This window comes from Rhinopithecus roxellana, chromosome 8 (genome assembly GCF_007565055.1).
Source record: "Rhinopithecus roxellana isolate Shanxi Qingling chromosome 8, ASM756505v1, whole genome shotgun sequence".
Lineage (NCBI taxonomy): Eukaryota > Metazoa > Chordata > Mammalia > Primates > Cercopithecidae > Rhinopithecus > Rhinopithecus roxellana.
The window spans coordinates 9,911,149-9,935,302 of record NC_044556.1 but is presented as its reverse complement, the minus strand read 5'-3'; the positions used below and the strand labels follow the sequence as shown (position 1 = coordinate 9,935,302).

Sequence of the window (24,154 nt, the reverse complement as noted above, 5' to 3'; positions counted from 1 at the left end):
AAGCAAGACAATTTCATCTGCTTTTCCTTAAGAACCTTGCCCCATCCCAAATGATGTAAGCCACAGGTCCCAGTAAACGGAGACGTGCTCCTGGGAGCAGGGACGTCAGGCTGGTAAGAAAATGGAGTGGACAGGGAGTGTGGGAGAACGGCACCATGACAAGCCCGAATGTCACATGGAGGAAGGGAAGTTTTCATAGAAACAATGTGTACGGGTCGGGCGCGGTGGCTCACGCCTGTAATCCAGAACTCTGGGAGGTTGAGGCAGATTGATCACTTGAGGTCAGGAGTTTGAGACCAGCCTGGGCTACATGGCAGAACCCTGTCTCCACTAAAAATGCAAAAATTAGCCGGGCATGGTGGCAGGAGCCTGTAATCCCAGCTACTCGGGAGACTGAGGCAGGAGAATCACTTGAATCCGGTAGGCAGAGGTTGCAGTGAGCCAAGATTCCACCACTGCACTCCAGCCTGAGTGACAGAGAAAGACTGTCTGAAAAACAAACAAGCCAACGTGCAGGCTCACGTTCTCACATTAATGGGCAGCTGGTGCTTGATAAGGGTGACGAGACCACTCAGTGGGGACTGAGGAGTCTCTTCAACCAATGGTGCTGGGACAACTGGATACCCACCCGTGGGAGAATGGAGGTGCCCCTACTTCACCCACACACAGGAAACAACTCAAAATGGATCAGAGACCTGGACAGAAGCACTAACGCCACACAGCTCTCAAGAAAATACAGGTGTCAATCACGACACTGCATTAGACAATTGTTTCTTACAATATGACACCAAAAGCACAGGCAACTGAAGAAAAATAGATCACGTGAACTTCGGAAACATTTCAGAATTTTGGCCCAGGCATGGTGGTTTATGTCTGTAATCCCAGCACTTTCGGAGGCTGAGGCAAATGCAGAGACACGGGTGAGTGTGTACCGGGGGCGGGTGGGAGGTGCAGGAGTGGCTCTAACAGGCAAAGGGTTTCTTTTGGAGGTGATGAAAATATGCTGGAATTTAAAATTTGTGATGATTGCACAAGACTGTGAATATACTAAAACCACCAAATCTGCACAGTTTAAAAGGCTGAATTTTATGGTAGGTGAATTACAACGCACTTTGTTAAAATGCAGTCCACCGGCATAAAAATAACTAAGAGTATGGGCGTCCCATGAAGGCTTCTGAGTTGGGGAACACTGCTCAGAAGCTCGAGATGTCACACTGGCTCAGTCAGCAGTGGGGACGCAGGGCAGAGCTCCAGGCCCGGGGTCCTCTGCACCCTCTTTATTCTCAGCCCTTTCCCCAGCAGCCTAAGCTCGCAGGTGCATAACCACATCCTCAATCCTGGCAAGAGGGGACAGACTGAGGGGCTTAAGGTGCTGCAGCAGGCCATCTCTCCCCAGCCTGCCTGCAGTGCCAGACGGTTTGCACAGGCGGCACCAGAGTCTGCAAGCTCTGGGAACAAGTGCCTCCTGGGAGTCGGGGGACTAGCTAGCAACACAGGTGGCAGAGGCAGCTCCTGCGGCCGCCCATGAGTCCCAGGTGCACCTGCATGGGAAGGAGCCTCCAGAACCACAAGTCCGGTCAGGGCAGACAAATGAACAGGTTCCCAATCCAAGGCCAGCTGGCGTGGCCGACAGTGACCTTGTGTGGGGAAAGCCCCGATCTCAGAAGAGTGGGTCTCTGTCCCAGCCCCAGGCGGGGAGGCATGACCTGTCTGGGCCAGGCTAGGGCTCCCTCCCCTTGTCCGAGGGGACACGTGACTTAGGCTTGGGTAAGGAGACGGAAGGGAGGGCAGCCTAGGGAGGGCTTTCCTTCCCAAGTCATAAACAAAACTGGAGGGACAGAGTTTCTCACCACCTCTCTTTGTCCTGCGAAAACTCGAGAGGTGGTGCCTGTGGGGGCGGCTTCCTCCACAGGACTATGTGGAGGGATGCCAGGTGCTGGCACCTCCTGCCTTCATGTCCTGTAAGAAGACCAGCCCTTACAAGAAGCCCCACTACACATTTGGTCCGAGCAACTGGACGTATCCCTAACCGACACGCCCCTCTCCAAGTCCACACTTCCCCGACACGCCCCCTCCAAGTCCACACGTCCCCTACGCAGCTCTCCTTAAGGACTCAAATGTGGCCGCGTGCCCCTCTTCTGTGCCCCTTGCCTTTATAGAGACATCTGTCCCAGGGGGTGTGGGTCCCTGCCAAACTGGGAACCTGGGACTATGAGGACTCCTCTACTGTCGTCCCCCAAGGTGCACAGCTGGCCCAGTTCCAAGTGAGCCACGGGAGTGAGATGCTAGGGCAGACTGGAAGGGGGATGGTCCAGCAGCAGGGGTGGGAGGGGCTGGGAAAGCTCCCTGGGGGCTGTGGTAGGGTTGAAGGATGGCCAGGAGCCGGTCAGCTCAAGAAGGCTAAGAGGTAGATGGGTGCCCAGGCTGGACCGCCAGGAGCATGCACACCCTCACACAGGAAACCGTGGCATGGGCTGCGGTGTCCTCGCGGGACCCCAGGGCTCCAGCGTGGCTGCGGTGGAGAGAGGTGGTGGTGCTGCCCCTGAGGAGGGGAGCCCTGTCTGGAGGTGGAGGAAGGTTTCAGCTCAGGAACAACAGTCACATCCAGGTCTTAGGAAGCCACACCCTCCGGCCTATGGTGCAAAGGGCAGACGCAAGCCGGCACTTCTGGACGCAGGGCTGGCTGGAACCTGGCAAATGAAGGGGAACGGGGTAGGGGAGGAGAGCTCTTGTCCTGCCTTTCCTACAGAAGCAACACCATTAGGTGAACCCGGAGAAGGCAAACAGCTAACCCACACAGACTGTCCCAGCCGACCCACGAAGGACCATGAGAGCGTCCTAGCATCTCACCATCCACTCGGCCGGCGGCAGAGACGTGGGCAGCCACATAGCAAGACCAAGCCTCCAGATTCAGGCCCCCAAGACAGGGACACGCGAGTCAGAGGGCGACCCTGAGTGCCACTGCATGGCCAAAAGCAGCAAAAACCAGATGGTACCAAGCTCTGCGGGACACATGGTCCTGACTCTTCACCAAATAAATCGCAAAGCAAAAAAAGACTGTATGAATGAAAGGGGGGCGGGAGAATCTAGAAACAACGAATCACAGCGTGTGGATTTCACCAACATCCTGATTCAAACAAACAAACACAAAAAACAGGACTTTAAACACTGGCATATTGAGAGACTAAGGGATTATAATCATCAATTAATATAACCAAGTAATATGGTAACATAAGAGATGACTAATTCATGGGTGTGGTCCTGGTAGCACTGTCTTGTTAGAGGCCTCTTTTGAAATGTTGACACATGAAATGAGGACGTCTAGGATTTGCCCCAGAATGACTGAGAGGTCAGCGCAGGCTGGAACGGGCCTGGCTGTGCAGGGACCACCTTTGGGTGGGTGGCAGCTATGAGAGTTTGTTGCATCTGCCTCTGTAAATGCTTCAAACTTTCCCTGGTAAATTCTGAGTGGACGCCAGGCAGCAAGGCTGTGCAGAGGGTGAACGTGCCTGGGGAAGCATCCTCGTGCAGAAAGCCTGGGGCCTAAGGGACACCAGCGGGAGCCTGGCCGTGGTCCTGCCTCCTAGGCCTCAGGTTCTTCGCAGGCAGCCTGGGGGAGTCTGCTGCAGTGCCACAGCCACAGCCCACAGCACCCTATCATCCACAGGAGCCGTCAGCGCCCCCACAAAGCAGCCTGGGCTAACAAGGGCACCTGGGGAGGCGCAGCCAGACGGTACCAAAGCACTGGGATGCCCCAGGGACACTCCCCAGCTCTGCCCACTGCCTGGCACGGGGCACCCTGGGGCTCAGAACCGGGTCCTCTCCTCCCCACCCACGCTGCTGCCCACAGCTGTGCACCCCGGCTGTGCACCCCTGCTGCACGGCGAGTCCAGCCACTTCTCCCGAGCTCCTCGGCCGGCCCCTCTCTCCTGGACCACCTGCCTCCTAACCATCACCTGCTTCTACCACAGCTCCCTTTCAGGCCACGGTATCTCCATGCGCCCAGCCCACCAACGGCCTCGATGAGCCTGGAGGAGGTGCCACATCCTCGGTGCAGCCAGAGCGACATGCTGCCTTCTTCCAAGCCTCCTCCACCCAGCTCACCCCTTCCTGACTCCCGCCTGCCCCTACCCCGGCTTGTTGCTGTCCCCAAGCACAGAGCACAGCTCACTCTCTGCCAGCTCTCCTTGCAGTCCGAAGCACGTCTGTCTTCTGTCCCAGCACCCTACTGACCCATGACCACCACACACAATGGGACCGTCCTGTTTTGTTCCTGATGGGCCTGGTGCTGGGCTAGCACGGTGTCTGCTGAACGTCCCTAGATACTCATGTATCCACCAAAAATGCCACAGGCGTCTACCATAAGATCCCGGCAGGGATCACGAGAGAGGAGAGGTCTCTAATCTTACGGGCAGTCAGGCTACAAAGGCGAAATAGCCACGCGGCAGTGACACCGGTGTGACACCAACTGCATCGTGTCAGTGTCTGCAGAGCGCTGATGGTGACCAGGCACTTTCTAAGCACTCCGCGGATACAAATGCTTCATGCCCCAAACCCAGGTACTCCTGGTGTCCCCCCATCACAAATGAAGATGCTGAATCGGACAGGGGATCTGGGCAGCAGCAGAGCCAGCGCACCCCAGCAGAGGTTCTCGGGAAGCCCCAGGTCTTAGAGAGGTTCCTGTTGCCCACACAAACCAAACAAGGAAGGCAGCCACAACAAGGAGATCCGGCATGTTCACGACTGCAGAGAGGGCAGCACCGGAAAGCAGGGAGGACACCCCTCGCTGCGAGGTAGAGGTCATGCCCCAAAGTACCCGGCGGTCAGCATCCTGGGACCAGGATTGGCTGCTGGAAGCTGCCAGTGAGTCGCAGGCACGGGGAATGACTAAACGGCACGCCCTCTATGTGAGACCTGGGCCTACAAAGCTTAGGAGCACCCCGGGGGGCTGCGAACCCCTTCCTGGCTACCCCCAGAAACCAGCCTTCTGGGGGATGTCGGGACGGCAGCACCTTCATGCCCCTGAGGCCTGGCAGCAGGTTCCGTGAGCACTGGCAAAGTCGAAGGTGGCTGGCCAAGCAGCCCAGGTGTGACACCCTTAGCAACTCCAGCCGAACTGCACTGTGACCCACTAATGGCAGGAGCCTCCTAGAGTCACGTGTTCCCGGGCCAGGTCACGAGCAGCTGTCCACTCCCAGGCTGCTGGCCACAAGCCAGCGTCTCTCTGGCCTCGGCAACTAAGATGCAGAGGAACTGGCCAAACAGGTGCCTGTGCCAAAGACCGCAGCATGCACCAGCCGGTGCCCGGGGTGGGGAGTCCAGGCAGCAAGCCCGCCACGCCTGCCAGTGCTCCTTGGGATGAGGATCACAGGGCCGAGTGGCCAGGCTGGCCTTGGCATGAGGCACATCAAGGCAAAGGCCCTGTGACCAGTGGGCCACGCGTGGAGCGCCTGCTGGCGCCACCACCTCTGAGAGGCCATACTCCCTCTGCCCCACACCCCACCTGGAGGACACCCAGCCTTCCCTCCCAATCCTGGGTGTGAGGGGAGAGCAACCAGCTCTCCTGCAAGGTCTTCCAGCTCCTGCCGACCTCTGCTGTCTCCTGGCCATCTCTTCTGGACAAGCTCGTCCAGTGGCTGCCCGACATTCCCCTCTGAGGCCCCATGGTTCACAGACATATGCTGGGGTTAAAAAAAAATTTTGGCCGGGCGCGGTGGCTCAAGCCTGTAATCCCAGCACTTTGGGAGGCCGAGGCGGGTGGATCACGAGGTCAGGAGATCAAGACCATCCTGGCTAACAAGGTGAAACCCCGTCTCTACTAAAAATACAAAAAAAGAAAAAAGAAAAATTAGCTGGGCACGGTGGCAGGCACCTGTAGTCCCAGCTACTTGGGAGGCTGAGGTAGGAGAATGGCGTGAACTCGGGAGATGGAGCTTGCAGTGAGCCAAGAAAGCGCCATTGCATTCCAGCCTGGGCGAAAGAGTGAGACTCCGTCTCAAAAAAAAAAGAAAGGAGATTAAGGTCATGGTGGCTCACACCTGTAATCCCAGCACTTTGGGAGGCGGAGGATCACCTGAAGTCAGGAGTTCGAGACCAGCCTGGCTAACATGGCGAAACCTCGTCTCTACTAAAATTACAAAAATTAGCCGGGCGTAGTGGCCCATGTCTGAGGACCCAGCTACTCGGGAGAGGCAAGAGAATGGCGGGCACCCAGGAGGCGGAGCGTGCAGTGAGCCGAGATCACGCCACTGCACTCCAGCCTGGGTGACAGAGCAAGACTCCATCTCAAAATAATAATAATAATAATAATAATAATAATAATAATAATAATAATTTGCAAGGGAGGAAAAAAGAAGTGGTGGTGGCTGGGGGGAGGTAGGGTGACGGGGAGGGGAAGAGAGAGAGAGAAAGTGGAAAAGAGATGGAGGGAAGAAAATGGTTTAAAGATGCTTAAGAGACAAAGCAATCAAGAGAAATGCTTGGGCCTGGCACAATGGCTCATGCCTGCAATCCCGGCACTTTGGGAGGCTGAAGTGGGAGGATCACTTTGAGGTTGGAAGTTCGAGACCAGCCTGGTCCACACAGTAAGATCTCATCTCCACCAAAAAAAAAAAAAAATTTTTTTTTAATTAGCTGAGTGTGGTGATACACCTGTAGCACCTGCTACTCAGGAGGCTGAGGCAGGAGGATCCCTTAAGCCCAGGAGTTGGAGGCTGCAGTGAGCTATGATCAGATCACTGCATGCAACCTGGGTGAGCAAGACCCTGACTTAAAGACGGAAAGAGAGAGGGAAGCTCCAACCTTACTTGAATCCTGACGTGAACACGTAATTTTAAAAGATGTATGTCCACACACACAGAGCCTCCCTCGGTTTTTGCAGGCTCTAGAGGGCTGACTGTGTGTGTGAGAGATGACAGGGGAAACTGATGGTACTGGGCATGTGATAATGTTAAAGAATTACTAATTTACCAATTTCTAGCCAGAATGATATTGTGGTTAGGGTTTTTGCTTTGTTTTAAGAATCTTATCTCTCACAGGCACAGCAGGAAATATTAACAGATTAGAAGACGTGATGTCTAGGGCCTGATTCAAAACACCCCTAGGAAGGAGAGAGGAGAAAGCACCTCGTGCAGGCTGGCGGCGGTGGGAGCCAGAGGTGGGGGGCGGCTGCTCCTGCCGTTCTCTCTGCTTCTGTGTATGTTTTTTCAGTCGTCTATATTAGAAAGAAGAATTAAATAGATATGCTTGGCTCTGCCCCCAGCCTGCCTCACAGCTCTGAATTTGAATTCAACACCACCTGTGTCCCTACCACCCTGCCTCTGTCCTGGAGCTGGGAAGACAGTGGGGAATCGGGCAAGTCCCCGCCATGGAACCCAGATGGAGCCCTCTGCCGGAGCCTTCTCTGGCCAGCAGGCAAATGCCTTGCTCTGCTTCAGGTGGCTACCTTGGCAGCAGGGAGCAAGCCCCGTGGGGATGCGCACGGGGCCGCAGGCCTTACCCCACACCTTAGTCGGTCCACACCAACACTCCAGGAGGGCATCGCTCTCTCACCAGCTGCCAGGAGAGGAAGCTCAGGTTTTGTGGCATCTGGCCATTCACCGAGGCCTCACAGAACCAATCAATGCCAAACCCGCTAGTCTGCACATCAAAAGCCTCTCGTGGCCACAGAGCCTTGCCCCTCCTCTGGACACAGCTGTAAGGCACTAGGCTCTCGCGTCCACCGGCCCACGGCAACCTAGAATGGGGCTGGCACACAGTCTGGCGAGAAAGCAAGGGAAGAGCAGAAACGTGGAAAAAAGACGTCTAAGAAAGAAACAACCCCATCCCTCAAATCCCACGTCCAGGATGAGACCCAACCGAAATATCCACAGAGAGTGTAAATACATGTACGAGGGGGTCACCGAGGCACCCCTGCAGAGGGAGACCCTGAGATGCCAAATGTCCCCCCATCCAGAACAGTCAGGTAAACGACAGCTGACACAAATGCCAGGGCACACGACATGGACTATAGCCAGAACCAGACACAGTGGCCTGTGCTGACGCAGGGAGTTCAGAGGTGCGAGTCACACTCATGCCCACACACTCATACACACGTGCATACACATACCCACACTTACCCACATGCACATGCACACACCCACACTCACCTGCCTTTATACCGTGTACAGACACCCCCACCCACACACCCACGTACACACACACCCATGTGCACACACTCATACACGTCCATAGTCACCCCTCACCTATCTGTGTACAAACACACCCGTGTACACACAAACACCCACCACCCACACTCATGTACTCAGACTTACACACACACTTATGTACATATACACACCCACTCACATCCACACACCTGTACGCACACACCCTCACACGCACACTCAGACTCACGCACGCAGAGAACTGTTTTGGAAGGACAAACATTGCTTATCATGGAGAGGATTTCAATTCCTTGTAACCTGCATATGTCACCTTGGCTTTGTCATCAAAAGAAAAAAAATTTTTTTTTAAGCTTAGGTAAAACAGCACAATGTGGGCTGAAAACCTCTGACCAGGACTCAGAGGACTCCTGGGTACTGAAGCGGCTCAGCACTGGCTCGCTGTGTGACCCTGGACGGGCTGCTGCACCTCTCTGAGCCTGAGAGAGAAACAGGAATCCAGCGGGAAGGAAGCAGGAAGGCCAGCGGTGTCTCTGGCTGGGAGGACAGCTGGGGGGCATTAGCCCAGACCCCTCCCATGCCTGCCTGACCGCTCAGCCTGGGAGGCCAGGGAAACCCCAGAGACCCCGCCCCCTCCCACAGGTGTGCTCAGGGCCTGAAGCCCTATGTGAAACAGTGAAAGCCGGCCACCTACAAGGCCTGCCTGGAAGGGGCTGGCCCTGGTCAGGGGAGGTGGGAGAGTTTTCTTCTTGTACCCTTGAACTTCGAACCCCACTGTGGAGCACGCTGCTGCCACTGGAAGGAGCCTGACAGATGCAGCAGGTGACACAGAGGGCGGGCTCCGAGCCGAGCAGGCCCCAGCACTCACCGTGCAGCCGGAGCAGGTGACGCTGCCCGTCTGTGCTCAGCGTCCTCACCTGCAAAGGGGAAAGGCAGAACCCAACCCATATACAGGAGCTCAAGAGCCACTCCTCATCACACGCTAACCCAGAGACCCCCGGGACACATTGCCAGGAGAAGAAAACAAACCACAAGACTGAGAGCACCATGGAACCTACAGCGCTCAGATTCAAAAGCACTGTGGGTGTGATGTCAGATGCAAAGGGAGAGACTGGACCCACACTCAGCTACAAACCTCCCGAGAGAGCACAAGAATTCAGGGGCAAAGGGACGGAAAAGGCAGTTCCTACCCTGCATCCTTGTGCGCTTTGCATTTCCGATCATTGGAATCAATTCCTGCATCGATGAGCAATTAGAAACCAAAACGAGGAGGCAGAAAGGCAGACACCACGTTTTAAAACGCTCTCCATGGAAACAGACGTTTTTAGACTTAAAGTTGGCTTCTATTATCTGGAGGCCAAACTTACTGATTTCTCCTCAGTCTGACACCAGAAAGGGGAGAACGCAGCCTGCAACGTAAACACGTGCAGTTTGAAATCTAGACCATAACAAATGAAGACAGGAGGAGGTATCCCCAAGATGAGCCCATGAAAGTCGCCAGCCCGATGCTGCCAGGCCAAGAGCAGCTGAGCTGAGACCTGCGAGTGGTTAGTCCCGGGGCCTCCTGCCTCCCTCATGCCCAGTATGAGGACAGCCTCTCTCTACCCTGAACTGAGGCCGCTGAAACCCACAGCTCCCAGACCCCTGCCCCATCCCGAGAGCCCGTGTCCCCCAGGCCAGTGTCAGGCAGAGTCCAGCTGGAGGCAGGGTCTATTCAGGGCTCCATGGTGCCAGACTCCCGGCCCCCTCACTGGACAGCACCTTCCCTGCTCTGGGAGCCACGGGGCAGATGCCTTCGTCCTGCAGCCCTGTCTCTACAGGAGGCACAAACATCAGTCAGGAAAGATGGCCTCCGAGAAGCCGGGAAAGAATTTTATCAGGCACATGCCGAGATAGGAAATTTGGGGAACATAATGGGTGCTTTCAATGCCCAGCCAGTTCTTCCAGCCCCTTCTCTAGGGACCCAGGAGAAGGCATTCTGGGCCTCTGGGCCGTCCCACCGTCCCAGCTTTGGAGGTCCTGCGGTGACCGTGGCGGGCGCAGGGTTGCGCAGCACCTCCTCTCTCCCTGCAGTGGTGGGTGCCTTCCTTCTTTCCTTGCGCTTCTCTGCCCGGCTCCAGACCCGCCCTCTAGGAAACACAGATGCGTCTGGGGACCCACTTCAGGGAACAGAGGATGCTCCAGGGAAAGACAGACTGCCACAGCTGGCACGCATCCATGCGGCTTGTCACAACGCGGCAGCTCGGCCCTGCCCCGGGTCCCCGCACACAATGTGGCTTCTGTTCTGGCTCCCTCGGCAATCCACCAGCCAAGGCCTCCCCCTCGGCCACATCAACCGGCCGATTGTCCCTGGCGGAGCGCTCTATGGGCTCACCAGAGGGGCTGCCCGCCTCCTGAACTCTGCAAGGCCCTGGGAGCCTGGGAGCCAGGGAGGGCGTGCGAGAGTTGCTTGGCTTCTGCGCCAGCGGGTCAGGGGCAAGGGGAGAAAACAATGGGGGCCCAGAGGGGGCTCCCGGCCTCCCTGCCTCAAGACCTGCTCTCCCTAGTCTCAAACTAAGCGCATGCAGGGGCAGCCCAAGTGGAACCCACATGGGGTAGCATTTGCGGCTGAGAGCCATCTCCACTCTACAGAGGGTGGTGGGTGCAGAGGGCACCAGGCTTGGTGTCCCTGGAACCTCCCCTGGCATGTGTGACTGCCTAGGGCCCCCCAACACAAGCCACCCAGGATGTGTCAGGAAGATGCCTCTGAGGGTCTTAAGGCTCTGAGGCCAGCGTGGTTTAACTTACTTTTAAAACTCTCCACATAAACCCGTGCACACTTCCTAATGTCATGAACCAAAACACCCTTCCCGTGCCCTCAGACATCTGCCTGTGGGACACCATGGCGGACTGGTGACGGCTGTGGCTCCCTGTCCAATGACAGCTTGTTGCAGGGGTTGGGGAGGAGGTCTAATATTAGTGGTAAATACCCAAAATAAACTTCTTTTTCACACTTGGCCATTTACAGCACTGGACCGTCTCTCACAATCAGTGCGTACCCCTCGCGTTTCTTTTCCTGCTCTCAGGATGGGTTCCTTCAACTCAAGTCACGGGAGACTTAGACTGAAGGAAGAGGAATCTGGGGTCAGGGACAGGGCAAGTTTTACTGCCCCAAACAGCCACACTCCCCTTTCCTGGCACCGTTCGTACCAGGTTCAATAGACACAAGTGCCCCGGCCGGCATCCCCTCATATGACAGCATCTACAAGGCACCTAGGGGGCCGTGAGCCGACGCCAGCCACAGGAAAGGACAGCGGGCCACTGTCATCTCAGACGACCCCTCTCCCCATCTGAAAGCAGCTCTCTCCACCCCTCTCGGTTTTGCCAAGCACGCCAAGCCAGTAACGCAGGACTACGTGACAGTCAGCACTGGCATGAAAGAGACAAAGGTGAGGGCTAAAAGGATTGCCAAGGAAAATTAAGTCACATCAAATGATGCCTCAGAGAACAGCTCCTGAGTCCAGCTGCTAATCTTGGCTAATGCCTCAAAACAAAGCAAGACAAAAAGCAACTGTGCTAAAGTGTGCTGGGAAGGTAAAGCAGGAACGTGGCTGGTCACCAAGCGGTAAAGCTGAAGGAGACCCTGAGAGCCGGTCCCAGCCCGAGCAGGGCCGTGAATGTCAGTGGCGGGCCCCCATGAAGGCTTGGGGAGGCTGGCAGCCCTGAGGCCCGTGCCCCACCCAGGACCAGGGCATCGAAGCCCTCCAGGTCAGCTCTGCAGCCCCTCCCGAGGCCCTGACTCCGCCTCCTAACTGACTCTAGGGCACAGACAAGCACTTCCTGTTTGGCAGCCATTGAATTACTTCTGGGAGAGACGGAGCCAGGTCTGCATTATAATGTCACTGACCTACTCCAGAACACACGGGACAGGCATGGGACAGGCACCTGGCGGGGGCTTCTGAAGCCACAGCCACAGAGCTTACAATCAAAGAGGCAGGTGAACCTGTAGCACTCGACCCCTTATGGAGGATCTAAAGGCAAATGTCACCATGTCACCCCCGGCGGATGAGCGGCTCTGCCCACCCAGCTCACCTCCCTCACACTCGCCCCAGACCCCACTTCATCACCTGGACTCTGCCCTTCAAACAGCTGCCACTCCCCCTAGAAGGGACCACCCCATCCTCTCAGCCTCACTTAAGAAGTCAATCTCGCTTCTTAAGAGAACCCTCCTGACCCTTTCTAACTGGGTCCCCGTGACACACTCGTAGCACCCAGCACCTGGGCTTCCCGGAATTCATTCTGATGGTCACTTCCTCTCCCATGCGTCTGCTGTCTATTGCCCTGTCAGTCTGTGACCTCCACAAGAGAGGGGAACGTGTTCACTTGGTCTTCACTGGGCCTGGACTTGGTAAATACCTGTCACATGAAGAAATCGATGAAACTCCAGCAAAGAATGGAAGTAAAAGCAATTCCTCCTCCTCACTGTAAACGCACACTTAAAAAAAAAAAAAAAAAACCCTCATTTGCGAAGAATAAATGACAAGGGCCTCCCTTACTAGATACCCGCTACGCTTCAGCAGTCTCCCCTACCTCTGTCAACAGTGGGCTTGGTGCACGCTGCCAGCGGACAGTGAAAACAGAGGCATGGGCCTCAAGTGGCAAAGGGTTTCAGACACAAAACCAGAAGCACTTGCCAGAAAAACAACGGCAAGCCGTCCATCAAACTAAAAAACGTTTGCTAGACAAAAATATACTATTAAGAGAATGAGAAGATAAACCACAGACTTGGAGAAAATATTTGCAACTCATATACCAGGTATAGGACTTGTATCCAGCGTATATACGAACTCTTGAAACTCAACAAGAAAACAGCTAACCCAATTTTTTTAATGGCAGGGAGTGGCAAAATTCTGAACAGATACTTTACCAAAGAGAATGTATGGATTGCAAATAAGCACGTGAAAAGATGCTCATGGCCGGGCGCGGTGGCTCAAGCCTGTAATCCCAGCACTTTGGGAGGCCGAGACGGGCGGATCACGAGGTCAGGAGATCGAGACCATCCTGGCTAACACGGTGAAACCCCGTCTCTACTAAAAAAAATACAAAAAAAATTAGCCGGGCGAGATGGCGGGCGCCTGTAGTCCCAGCTACTCGGGAGGCTGAGGCAGGAGAATGGCGTGAACCCGGGAGGCGGAGCTTGCAGTGAGCTGAGATCCGGCCACTGCACTCCAGCCTGGGCGATAGAGCAAGACTCTGTCTCAAAAATAAATAAAATAGGCCGGGCGCGGTGGCTCAAGCCTGTAATCCCAGCACTTTGGGAGGCCGAGGCGGGCGGATCACGAGGTCAGGAGATCGAGACCATCCTGGCTAACACTGTGAAACCCCGTCTCTACTAAAAAATACAAAAAACTAGCCGGGCGAGGTGGCGGGCGCCTGTAGTCCCAGCTACTGGGAGGCTGAGGCAGGAGAATGGCGGTAACCCCGGGAGGCGGAGCTTGCAGTGAGCTGAGATCCGGCCACTGCACTCCAGCCCGGGCGACAGAGCGAGACTCCGTCTCAAAAAAAAAAAAATAAATAAAATAAATAAATAAATAAATAAAAAATAAATAAAATAAAATAAAATAAAATTCTACAATTAAAAAAAAAAAAGAAATGCAAGTGTGACTAACGAAGCTAACTGTATCACGAATGCATGACATGACCACACCAGGGAAAGAAAGGGCTGCCACAAATAACCTTGTAACCTTGCAGGGTTCCAACTTGACAGAAAGAGCTGCATGCCAATGCCGAGCCCTCGCGGTCAACACAGGACGGCTGGCTGTTGATTCTCAAACTATTTTCCTGGAATTAAACAGGTAAGCAAACACGGTACAGATGACAGGAGCCAGGTTTCCTCCTTCAGAGACAGCTACAAGGAAGCAACTGGGAAAGGTGTGAATGAGCCCACTCGTGCTGGATGGAGTTGGTAGCCTCAGAGGAACTTAGGTCTGTTTTCATATTACACAGACAGACACAGAACTGAACACAGATGTAAAGGGTGGGGTGGTTTCCTAGTTCCGTCACATGAGGGGACCTGAACGCAGTGATAACCAAGCAGCAGTGAGCACACTTAGCTCCCAGATCTTGGCTTTTAAACACCATTCTCCAACAATAGGAACTAAGGCTCCTGGGAACAGTGGAAGATTCTAGGGCTGGGGCAGAGAAATACAAGGTGAGCCTGTGGTGCCAGAATGTGGAAGCACCCCCAAAACCATGGGAACATGATGAAATGACAGGCCCAAATGCGAGAACAATTTCAACAACGGGTAACAACAGACTGGATTATAACCCAAAGAAAAACGAAATACCTGTGAACCCATCCATGTTGAGATAAATAACTGAATACGTAAATGGAAGAGAAGGGACAGCTCTTCCTTAACGAAAAATTCCAGTTAATAAATGTAGAAAGGAAGGAAGAAATTAAAATTACCAGTAGACCACCACTGGGGGAGGCTAAAATTAGCAGGGGGTACCACAGGTTAAGTAGCCCTTATCCAAAATGCTTGGGACCAGAAATGTTTTGGATTTCAGATTTCTTTTCCGGATTTTGAATATCTGCATTATACTTACTGGTTCAGCATCCCTAATCTGAAAATATGCAATTTAAAATGCTCCAGTGAGCAGTTCCTTTGAGTGTCATGTTGGTGCTCAGAGTTTCAGATTTTGGAGCATTTTGGTGCCCTTTTTTTTTTTTTTTTTGTGAGAGTCTCACTCTGTGACCCAGGCTGGAGTGCAGTGGTGTGATCTCAGCTCATTGCAACCTCTTCCTCCCGGGCTCAAGCAATTCTTGTGCCTCAGCCTCCCAAGCAGCTGGAACTACAGGCGTGCACCACCACGCCCAGCTAATTGTTGTATTTTTAGCAGAGATGGGGTGCCATGTTGGCCAGGCTGGTCTCGAACTCCTGACCTCAGGTGATTCACTCACCTTGGCCTCCCAAAGTGCTGGAATTACAAGAGTGAGCCACTGCGCCCAGCCTGAGATTTTGAAGCATTTTTTATTTTGGATTTCTGGATTAGGGATACTCAACCTGTGTTTAAAAAAAAAAAAAAGATAAAACAGGTTGTCTGCACAGCTTCAAAGTATCTCTCCCAAAATGGGTATTATTAACTGTGTTGTTTTTAACCTACGCCCACCAGGATGGAGGGGTTAATTCCTCTCCCTTGAGTGTGGGCTGGACTTAGTGACCCACTTCTTCTAAGCAATAACCAGTGGAGAAACCTGGCAGACACCACTTAACCAGGAGATCAAGGTTAACCTCGGCTGTTAACCACGAGTCATGTAAATATCTGGCACTTCCTAAGACCATGTAAGCAGAAGTGCATTTACCTCTGTGGTCTTCTTATCGAACTCTATAACCATGGACTAGCCACGAGAAAATGGCAAGTGGAGGGAGATTCTATGTAATAGCCCACGAGTACATTTCAAAAATATCAAGGTCATGAAAGACTGAGGAAAGAGACACAGGCAACAGGGCAGCATCCTGGGGTGGGTTCCACAACAGAAAAAGAACATGAACTGAAAACTGGGAAACGCAAACCAGTCCCCAGTTCAGTTTGTGGCGATTGTACCGATGCTACTGTCTTGGTTTCGATCACTGGACCGTGGTTATGTGAGACGTTAACATTAACGGAGGCTGGGTCGTGGGGGAGGTCCTGTGGGAATTCTCTGTACTATCTTTGCAGCTCTTCTGTGTCTAAAATTATTTCAAAATTTAAAAAATCGTAGCTATGAGAGATTCCCAGTCAGGAACCACACTTGGTTCAGTAACGAAGATTTTCATGCATCTGGAGCAGCTCGGGTGTGCGAATCTACTTCTTTGTTCAACTGTGAGTTTTATGGAATCTAAATACAGATCAAGCCTTTCTGATGACGTTTCCGTATCCAAATTGAGTTGTGCAGCAAGTATAATAAACAGACTGAATTTCAAAGACTTGGTATGAAAAAAGAATGTAAAAATCTCTCAATACTTAAAAAATATTGATTACATGTTGAAATGATAACGTTTTAGATACACCAGGCTAAACCAATTATATTATTACAATTAATTTCACCTGTTTCTTTTGAACCTTTTTAATGCCGCTAAAAAATAATAATAATAATAATAGATTTCTACTGGACAGTCCGGGGTCTGAGATGTTACTCACTCACTAAAACAGGAAGGGCTTTAAATATCTTTGACCACTTCCAGGACAACAAACAGATACAAAGAGAGCATTTAAACAAGACTCCCTCATCTGACTGGGCCAAGTGCACTGAGGAACCGATTTATTCATCCGGGCCACTGCCTTGTCCGGGGCTGCCCCAGCATGGCCTCCTGGGCCACAGTCAAGGCCACTTTCCAAAAGAACAGTTCAGCTGCAGCACGCAGAAGCCTCGAGGCTGCATGTGACGAGAGGCAGGCCACCCGGATCCCCCCTCGAAGAGCTGGAGCTCCCAGCTCAGGGAAGTTCCCGTCATGCATCCAGTCTGCCCAGCAAGCACTTTACTGTCAAAGTTTAAAAATGGGCACTTATGGCCGGGCGCGGTGGCTCAAGCCTGTAATCCCAGCACTTTGGGAGGCCGAGACGGGCGGATCACGAGGTCAGGAGATCAAGACCATCCTGGCTAACACGGTGAAACCCCGTTTCTACTAAAAAATACAAAAAACTAGCCGGGCGACGTGGCAGGCGCCTGTAGTCCCAGCTACTCAGGAGGCTGAGGCAGGAGAATGGTGTAAACCCCGGAGGTGGAGCTTGCAGTGAGCTGAGATCCGGCCACTGCACTCCAGCCTGGGCGACAGAGCAAGACTCCGTCTCAAAAAAAAAAAAAAAAAAAGGGCACTTATCCAGAAGATAGAAAGGGCCCAGTCAGGCAAAGCGGCTCGCGCCTATAATCCCAGCACTTTGGGAGGTCTAGGTGGGCGGATCACTTGAGCTCAGAAGTTCGAGATCAGCCTGGGCAACACGACAAGACCCCATCTCTACAAAAGTAGAAAAATTAGCCAGGTATGGTAGTGCACACCTGTGGTCCCAGCCACTCAGGAGGCTGAGGTGGGAGGACTGCTTGACGGGGGAGGTGGAGTCTGCAATGAGCTGTGATTGCACCACTGTTCTCCAGCCTGGGTGACAGAGTGAGACCCTGTTTCAAAAAAAAAAAAAAGCAAGACAAAAAACTCTTACCACTCAAAAAGAAAACCCCAAATCAAATACGGGCAAAGAGTTTGAATAGACCTATCTTCAAAAAAAATACACAAATGGCCAATAAGCACATGAAAAGATGCTCATTATCATTAATCATCAGGGAAAGGTGAATCAAAACCACCTACAAATACCATTTCACACCCACAAGGATGGCTATCACTGAAAACAGACGAAAAACAGGAGATAACAAATGCGGGTGAGGACGTGGTGAAATTGGAATGCTTGTGTGTTGCTAGTGGCAATGTAAAATGGTTTGGCTGCTGTGAAAACAGTTTGGCACTCCCTCAAAGAAATTAAACATAGAATTACCATATGACCCAGCAATTCCACTCTAAGGTATACAGTCATCTCTCAGAACTGTGAGGGATTGGTTCCAGAACACCCTTTGGATACCAAAGTCTGCAGAGGCTCAAATCCCTTTATATAAAACAGTAGCATTTGCACATAACCTGTGCACACCCTCCCATATACTTGAAATCATCTCTAGATCCCTCATCATGCCGAATACAATGCCTACACACCACTGCATTCCCGTGGATTCAACGGCCCCTGGCAAATTCACGTTTTGCCTTTTAGAACTCTGTGGATTTTTTTTTCCGAATAGTTTCTGTTTGTGGTCGGTTGAATTCATGGATGCGGAGCCCATGGATATGGAGGGCCAACTGTATACCCAAAGGAATTGAAACCTGGTACTCAAACACATACACGCACAGCCATGTTCAAAGCAGTGCTTATTCGTAACAGCCAGGAGGTGGGAACAGCCTGCATGTCCGTCCACGGATGAATGGGTAAACAAAGTGTGGGACAGCCACACGGGGGAGTGGTACTTGGCCACGAAAAGGAATGCAGTTCTTACACATGCAGCAACACGGATGAACTCACAAACACGGCAGAAAGAAGGAAAGAAGCCAGACACAAACGTCACGTACTGTATGATTCCATTTACATGAAACTGCCAGAATGGGCCCGTCCACCAAGACACAATATAGATCAGTGGCTGCCAGGAACGGTGGCGAGGCGGGGAACGGGAAACAGCTGCTTACTGGCACAAGGTTTCCTTCCGGGGTGATGAAACTGCTCTGGAACTAGAAGGAGACGGCAGTAGTACAGCCCCATGAATGTACTAAATGCCACTTTACTTACTGTTTGCTTTAAAATGGTTCATTTCATTTCATGTGAATTTCACCTCCCTTCTTAAAAAGGTTGGGGCGGGGGGGTGGCAGCACTTATTCACTGGTTGTGCCAGGAGGTTTTCTGATATTTGGACATACAATAGCTACCCCTCTGGAATGAATCTGGTTCATCCATTTAGTACTCATTTAATAAAGATTGAACAAGTGCCACCTCCATGCTAGACGCCAGCTGAGAACAAAAGCAGAACCCTGGTCCTGAACTTACTTTTGGGTGGTAGAGACACATGGACGAGTAAACACACATCCACATATCTGCTACAAAAAAGAAAGGAACAGTGAGTTAGAAAAAAGAAAGAAGAACCAAATCCAGAGGAGAGGCTTTAATTTTAGATGTCAACTTGACTGAATTAAGCAATACCTAGAGGACCTGGCATAGTGGCTCATGCCTATAATCCCAGCACTTTGAGAGGCCGAGGTGGGAGGATCGCTTGAGCCCAGGAGTTCGAGACCAGCCTGAGCAACATGACAAAACTCCATCTCTACAAAAAAAAAAAAAAAAAGAAAAAAGAAAAAAGAAATTAGCTGGGCGTGGTGGCACACTCCTGTAGTCCCAGCCACTTGGAAAGCTGAAGTGGGAGGATCACCGGAGCCCAGGGAGGTCAAGGCTGCAGTGAGCTGAGAGTGTACCACTGCACTCCAGTCTGGGTGACAGAGCGAGACTCCATCACAAAGAAAAAAGAAAAAAGAACGTAGAGAACCGGTAAGGCATTATTTCTGGGTGTGTCTACTAGGGTGTTTCCAGAGGATACTGTAAAAAGTCAGTGGGCTGAGTAGGGAAGATTCACCTTCAATGTGGGCCAGCATCATCCAACTGGTTAGGTCCCAGAAGGGACAAAAAAGATAGAGAAATGGCGATCTGTCTCTAAAGGGACAAAAAGTCAGGGATGGCAGTCTCTCCATCTGCCTGTCTCTCTCTGTGGCCTTAGGACTCTGGCCTCACCCTCAGTACCAGGCCTTCGACCTCCGAGCGAGAATTACACCAGGGTTTCCCTGCTGTGGGGGCGTCTGAGCTTGCGGGGAGCTGTGCTGCCAGCCGCCCAGGTCTCCAGCTTGCGGGTGGCCTGTCATAGGACTTCTCGGCTTCCACAATCACGTGAGGCTCTTCCCCCAGTAAGTCCCCTCTTGTATCTGGGTATCTATCTATAGATCCTATTGATTTTGTCTGGAGAAAAAACCCCAACAAATACAACAACCAATGGGTCAAAGAAGAAATCACTGAGAGAATTAGGAAGTACTTTTGAGATAACAAAAACAAAACACAATGTATCGAAACATATGGAATACAGTGTACACAGTGCTCACAGCAAAATGTACAGGTGTAAACACCTACATTCAAAAATAAGAGTGACTTCAAATCAGTGACTCCCTTTATACCCTAAGGAATTAGAAAAAGAACTAAACTCAAAGCTAACAGAAGGAAAAAGAACAGAAATAAAATAAGCAATAAAAGATATAAAGTGAATTAATAAAATCAAGTTTCTTTGAAGAGATCAACTAAATTGACAAACCTTTGGCTAGTATTTTAAAAAAAGAACATAAATAACCCACATCAGACACAAAAGTGGGAACTACCAATCATATAGAAATTATAAGAATTATGAGAATACTATGGGCAACTATATGCCAGCTAGATAATGTAGGTAAGACATAACCTTAGAAGTAAATTACTAAAATTGAATCAAGAAGAAGTGGGGCTGGGCACAGTGGCTCACGACTGTAATCGCAGCACTTTGGGAGACCAAGGTGGGCAGATCACGAGGTTAGGAGATCGAGACCATCCTGGCTAACATGGTAAAACTCTGTCTCTACTAAAAATACAAAAAAAAAAAAAAAAAAAAAAAAATTAGCCAGGCGTGGTGGGCACACCTGCAGTCCCAGCTACTTGGGAGGCTGAGGCAGGAGAATGGCGTGAACCCAGGAGGCGGAGCTTGCAGTGAGCCGAGATTGCACCACTGCACTCCAGCCTGGGCGACAGAGCGAGACTCCATCTCAAAAAAAAAAAAAAAAAAAAAAAAAAGTGAAGAATCTCAACACATTGATAACAAGAGATGGAATCAGAAATCAAATACTTCCCAGAAAGAAAAGCCCAAGACCAGACGGTTCACCGAACTCTACGGAACATTCAAAGAACAAACGCCACTCCTGTTCAAACTCTACCAAATCTTAGAAGAGGAGGGAGTACCTCCTAACTCACTTTCTGAGGGTGGTGTTACCCTGATACTAAAGCCAGACAAAGATATCACAAGAAAACCACACAGCAACGTTCCTTATGAATACAGACATAAAAATCCTTAACAAAATACTAGCAAACCCAATCCAACAGTACACTAAAAAGATTATATACCATAACCAAGAAGGATTTATCCCAGGAATGCAAGGCGGCGGGGGGTTCCTATGCGAAAATCCATTAGCGTAATACAGCACATTAATAAAACGAAGAAAAAAAGACATGATTTTCTCAATAGAGACAGATAAAAGCATCTGACAAAACTCAACACCTATTCATGATTTAGAAAAACATCATTCAGCGAGCTAGGAAAAGAAGGTGTGACATGGTAAGAAATATATACATTTGGTCTCTACTCCTAGTCCTGGCACCAAGCTGCTAAAACACTTTCTGAGAGATGGTGGTGATAGGAGCCTGTTTTGTTTTAATATTGGGTCTTAGTCCTGGGTTCCTGACACAAAGGCCTCTGAGATCCTTGAAATCTTGGAAGTGATACGAGCATCTTTACATTCGTTCATGAGATGCCTGGTGACTAAATGCCTCTAGATAGCTTCAGGATGGGGGCTGGTTGCCAGGGGAACCAACCATGTGATACGCGGCTGGAATTTTCAGCCCCACCCCCTGACCTCTTAGGGAGGGCAAAGGGGCTGGAAATTTAGTTTAATCACCAATGGCCGATGGTTTAATCAATCATGCCCACACAATGGAGCTTCCATAAACACCTTACACAAAGGGGTTCCGAGAGCTTCCAGGCTGGCCTGTCTGAGGGCATGGAACATCGGCACCCTTCCCACATACCCTGCCCCATGTAGCAAGGTTTGGCCATTACTGAATTGCACTCTTTACGACAAACCAGTAACAGAAGTAAAATGTTTTCCTGAGTTCTGTGAGCCATTATAGAGAACTGTTGAACATAAGCAGGGAGAACGTCCAACTTATGGCTGGTTGAGTACAGGTGGCAGTCGGGGACTTGTGACTGGCATCTGAAGCGGGGGCTGTCCTGTGAAACTGGGCTCTTAACCTGGGAGCTTGCGCTAACTCCAGGTCGTGGATAACAACACTGAATTCAATTGCAGGACCCCCAGGTGGGGTCTGCAGAGAACTGGAGAACTATAATGTCTGAGAAACCCACACATCTGGTGTCAGAAATGTTGTAAGTGGAGAAAACATGTTTTTCCTTCTTCTAGAAGGGAATTTCCTTAACCTGATAAAGGATATTTACAAAAAGCTCACAGCTGACATCACACTCAATGGAAAAAGGCTGGAAACTCTTCCCCTGAGATCAGGAACCAGGCGGGATGCCCACTCTCTCCATTGCTATTCAACACTGTGCTGGAGGTTCTAGCCAGAGCAGTCAAGCAAGAAAAAGACTTTGACAAAAGACATCCAAACTAGAACCTCTATTTGCAGATGACATGATTCTATATTCAGAAAATCTCAAAGAAGCCAAACAAACAAACAAACAAACAAAAAAAAACCCTACTAAAGCTACTAATAAATTCAGTAAAGCTGCAGGGTACAAGATCAATACACAAAAATTGGTTGTGCTGTCCACAGAGGAGGTCTACAGGAAAAACAAAATCAGCTGTGCTTCTGTACACCTGCAATGAACAATCCAAAAAGGGAATAGCATTCCAAAGAATAAAATACCTAGGAATAAGGCCAGGCACAGTGGCTCACGTCTGTGATCCCAGCACTTTTGGAGGCCGAGGTGGGCAGATCACTTGAGATCAGGAGTTTGAGACCAGCCTGGCCAATATGGCAAAACCCCATCTCTACTAAAAATACAAAAATTAGCCAGGCATGGTGGCACACGCCCATAATTCCAGCTACTCGGGAGGCTGAGGCAGGAGAATCGCTTGAACCCAGGAGGCAGAGGTGGCAGTGAGCCAAGATTGTGCCACTGCACCCCAGCCTGGGTGACAGACAGAGACTCTGCCTCAAAACAAAACAAGCCAAAAAAACCTAGGAATAAATTTAAGCACGCAGGTAAAAGACTTAGGTATACTGAAAACTATAAAACACTGCTGAAAGAAACTAAAGACTTAATTAAGTGGAAAGACATTCCTTGTTCATGGAATGAAGACTTAATATTGCTAAGATGTTTCAAAAATGACTAGATTCAAGGCCGGGCGTGGTGGCTCACACCTGTAATCCCAGCACTTTGGGAGGCCGAGGCGGGTGGATGATGAGGTCAGGAGATCGAGACCATCCTGGCTAACATGGTGAAACCCCACCTCTACTAAAAATGCAAAAAATTAGCCGGGCGTGGTAGTGGGTGCCTGTAGTCCCAGCAACTCGGGAGGCTGAGGCAGGAGAATGGCGTGAACCCGGGAGGCGGAGCTTGCAGTGAGCCGAGATTGTGCCACTGCACTCCAGTCTGGGTGACAGAGCAAGACTCCGTCTCAAAAAAAAAAAAAAAAAAAAAAATGACTAGAGTCAATAGAATCTCTATAAAAATTCCAATAGAATTTTTTGCAAAAATGTAAAAGTCAAACCTCAAATTCATATGGAATCACAAGGGGCACAGAATAACCAAAGTCATATTGAAGACGGAAAAAAAAAACAGAGTTAGAGGACTCACACTTGCCAATTCCAAAACTTCCTACAAGGCTGGGCGCGCTGGCTCACATCTGTAATTCCAGCATTTTGGGGGGCCCAAGGCGAAAGGATCGCTTAAGGCCAGGAGTTCAAGACCAGCCTGGGCCAGGCACAGTGGCTCACACCTGTAATCCCAGCACTTTGGGAGGCCGAGGCAGGTGGATTACCTGAGGTCAGTTCGAGACCAGCCTGGCCCACATGGAGAAACCCCGTCTCTACTAAAAATATAAACAATTAGCCAGGCATGGTGGCGGGCACCTGTAATCCCAGCAACTCAGGAGGCTGAGGCAGGAGAATCGCTTGAAGCCGGGAGGCGGAGGTTGCGGTGAGCCAGGATCATGCCACTGCACTCCAGCCTGGACAAGAGCAAAACTCTGTCTCAAAAAGATAGATGAATAAATAAATAAATAAAAGACTAGCCTGCACAACACAATGGGACCCCATCTCTACAAAAATAATGAAATTAGCTGGATGTGGTGGCGCGTGCCTGTGGTCTCAGCTACCTGGGAGGCTGAGGTGGGAGGACTGCCTGAGCCCAAGAGGTCAAAGCTACAGTGGCCGTGATTGCACCACTGCACTCCAGCCTGGGTGACAGAACAAGGCTCTGACAAAAAAAAAAAAAAAAAACACCTTCCTATACAACTACAGTAATCAAAACAGTATGGCACCAGCATAAGCACAGACACATAGACCAATGAAATAGAATTCAGAGTCCAGTTTTAAACCCAAAATCTATGGCCAACTGATTTTCAACGAGGCTCTACCACCACTTG

At 51.0% G+C, this 24,154-nt stretch overlaps 1 protein-coding gene across 2 annotated transcripts in view; it reads right to left on the bottom strand.

The window, feature by feature from the left end:
- Positions 1 to 24,154, bottom strand: part of MLLT1 (MLLT1 super elongation complex subunit) — a 72,526-nt gene that overhangs the window by 21,212 nt on the left and 27,160 nt on the right. The window lies entirely within an intron of this gene.